This window comes from Vipera berus (assembly GCF_964194415.1).
Source record: "Vipera berus genome assembly, chromosome: 1".
NCBI classification, from domain to species: domain Eukaryota; kingdom Metazoa; phylum Chordata; class Lepidosauria; order Squamata; family Viperidae; genus Vipera; species Vipera berus.
In genome coordinates, this window is record NC_138202.1 from 47074818 (window position 1) to 47078484 (window position 3667).

A 3667-nucleotide genomic window follows, 5' to 3' on the forward strand; every position below is an offset into this window, starting at 1 on the left:
TTGGTATTATCTTTGCTTTCTTTTGCCACAATCATTCTACTTATATTTGCAGGTCTTTGCATTTTATTATTGTCTTCAGTTCTTTCCCTTCTATTCTGCTGTCTCCAGATACTCCCATGTACTCTATCCACTAATAATTAGATCTCAGGTGTTATAGGTAAGGTGCTTCTTTGTTTGACCATGCAATACTTGTTTTGTAATGTATCTTTTCTACAAGTATTCTTCATTTGGTCTCTTTTGTAGACTAGTTTGTTCTTTACAGTATTCAGTAAGCCTTTATGGTATACTAGCTTCAATCTTCTTCACTGTCCTTTAAATATTATTCTTCCTTTTTTCTGTTTTTTGTTTTTTATTATTTCATAACATAAAATACAATAATACAAAAGTAAATAGTAGGAAAAATAGGGGAGGGGAAGGGAAAGGGAGAAGTGTAGAGAATGGGGGGGGGAGAAAAAAAGACATTGACTTCCAACTCCCTCTGGTGCAATAGAATAAGACAGTATCTTCAAATCTCAACTTTTTACTTTTACATAACAGTATAAACTATCCATTTCTATAAAAAAACAAATCTGTCTAATCAGTAAAGCCCAAAATCAAAGTTTCATTTTTTTTCTACCTCAAGCATAAAGTTCATAAGCGGTTTCCAAATAGAAACAAAGGTACTTGTGACTTTTTCTTTGATCAAAGCAGTCAATTTGGCCATCTCTGCTAACTTCATCATCTTTTGCAACCATTCATCCATTGTGGAGATCAAAATGTCTTTTCATTTTTGTGCATAAAGTAGTCTTGCTGCTGTCAACATATATAACATCAAAGTTTCATTTTTCCCCCCAAGTCTTTTTCCATAAAACCTAAAATGAAAGTTTCTGGTTTTATCTTTATATGTACTTTAAGAATTTTCTGTATTAGAATATGAATCCTCCTCCAATATTTCTTTGCTTTATCACATGTCCACCATAAATGATAAACGGTCCCTTCTTTACATTTACATTTCCAACATTTATTTGAAATACCTTTATACTTTCTTAATAACTTGTCTGGTGTTAAATATCAATGATACGGCATCTTATAGAAATTTTCTTTTAAATTTCCTTCAAATATTCTTCCAATGCACTTTTTTCTTCATCTGTCATCTGATGCATTTGCAACATTCCACGCCCACCTATTTTCTTTAGCAAGTAACATCTGTCAAATGTCACTGCTGAAGGGTATGATTCATTGTCATTATTTTTCTAGTTTTCCTGTACAGAGCTTTTTTATTATTTCAGAATGCTAAGTATGCTAACTTGTGATATCTCTGTTCCTTATTTGCTAATTTTCTAGGAGGAAGCATTTTCTCTGAGTATCTCTGGTATTCTGAACAATGTCTCTTTTAATTCCAAATACAGTGTGACCTTGTTTGCTTTCTCAGAATTAAAACAGAGTAAAACATTCATTTTAAATTGAAACTTTTGCTTTAAGTTAACTACTAAAGGATTATTTAGATGTATCTGCACATCCTTAATGTTAGACATAAGAAGAACCATCAGTCTTAGTGCTTGATTAATAGTTGTATATTTTTTATTGGATCATACTTTATGTAATGTGCTGTTAATGTAGGACACTAATATACAGTATACACAGTATAAACTGTATAGAACAATTACATTAGCTCCTCATATGGTGAACGTAATCTGTTTTGTTCTAACATTCTCCTTCCGCCTTTTATCTTCATGTATCATTATTATCACTATGATGATTCAAGCTACTGTTATAGGGGTTAAACAAATTCAAACAAATGTTAAATAACATAGCGCTGCTTGCAGAAGCTTAGCTTTAAAGGGCCAATTTCTAACTTAAATTAAACAGAAATAATGGGAAATCCTTTGGAGAAATAGTATAGACTTAGAATACAAATCTTGCAAATTCCAATAATAAAATAAGCTAAATATCTCATTGATTTTATATTTAGCTAACAAGGAAATTTGGGAAAATTGGATCCAGTTGCCTTTCAGCCTGCTTTGTATAAAGATAAAAAAAAAATGCCCAAAACATTGAAATAGATTTGAACTTTTACCAGAACATGATAACTCATAATTTATAATGATCCATAAACATAGTATTCACATACACAAAAATAAAATAAATATTTATGCTTTTTTTAAAAAAAATGAGTTAATTTAATTGAATTTTAATTTTAATTCCATTTATATCCCGCCCTTCTCCGAAGACTCAGGGCGGCTTACAAGCTTAGCAGTAGCCTTCATTCTATGTATATGCCTGCTTATTAGGGCTTATTAGTTGAGGAATAAAAGATATATACCACAAATCCTATATATAAATTTATCATTTTAAAACATACAGTACATCTCAAAATATCCTGTTGCCTGAACTTCAGATTTCCAAAGCTGAAGTGATAGATTTCTCTCTGTAAAATCCCAATATTTTATACTCAATATAAAATTTGTCTCTTGTAATAATAATCACTGTTCTTTATTTTTAGTCTCAGTTTATTTCATAATGACAGATTCTTGATGGGGAGTGTAAATAGGTTAAAACAAATGCTTGTTGGTAATACTTTACATTGTTATTTAGGGTTGCAACAATTTACAAATTAAGAGAATATTTGTAGTTTAAGGTTGAACTGTCCTTGGTGCTCTTTGCCATCTCTTCACCAGCAATTAATAACCATATGAGAAGAGATAAAACCAAGATTAACGCTAGAACAACTATGAAGTAAACAATAGCCCAGTCAAGGAACTACCAATGCTGACAAACAAGGTAACAGTAAACAACTCCTAATCAAGGAACCACCAAGAACACTCCAGCAACAATGACAAGAGAAACTACTAGTGCACAAGAATAAAAGCAAATCTCACTCTCTTCTTGCAATATTGTTGTTATCATTTAGTTTGGTAATGAAACATTTACAAAAAAAACCACCAAGCTCAGAGAGCACCAAAGACCCCACAATTTACAAATTGCATTTGCATATTGTCAATAAGATCTTTTAGGCACACCCCCTCCTCCCCAAGACCCCTCCTCCCAAAAAATTACTGCACAATATTTTAATGCACAATTCTCCTTTATATATCTTATGAAAATAAATAACTAAAATCTGTTAGACATCAAGTAACAATAGGATTAGGGACGCGGTGGCTCAGTGGGTTAGGACGCTGAGCTTGTCGATCAGAAGGTCGGCAGTTTGGCGGGTCGAATCCTGAGTGCCGCGTAACAGAGTAAGCGCCTGTTACTTGTCCCAGCTTCTGCCAACCTAGCAGTTCGAAAGCACGTAAAAATGCAAGTAGAAAAATAGGAACCACCGCGGTGGGAAGGTAACAGCGTTCCGTGCGCCTTTGGCGTCTAGTCATGCCGGCCACATGACCACGGAGACGTCCTCGGACAAGCGCTGGCTCTTCGGCTTTGAAACGGAGATGAGCACCGGCCCCTAGAGTCGGAAACGACTAGCACGCATGTGCGGGGGAACCTTTACCTTTACCTAACAATAGGATGCTACTTCTTAATTACAATTTCATGGTTATAAAACTACTTTTAATATGCTCTTCTTAAAAATACATAAAAATGTGGGTATTTAAAGGTTGATCAATTATATTTCCATGATAAATATTCAAATTTCATTACTTTGTACCATAAGTATGTATTTGTTTTAAAGCAGGACATACTTGCA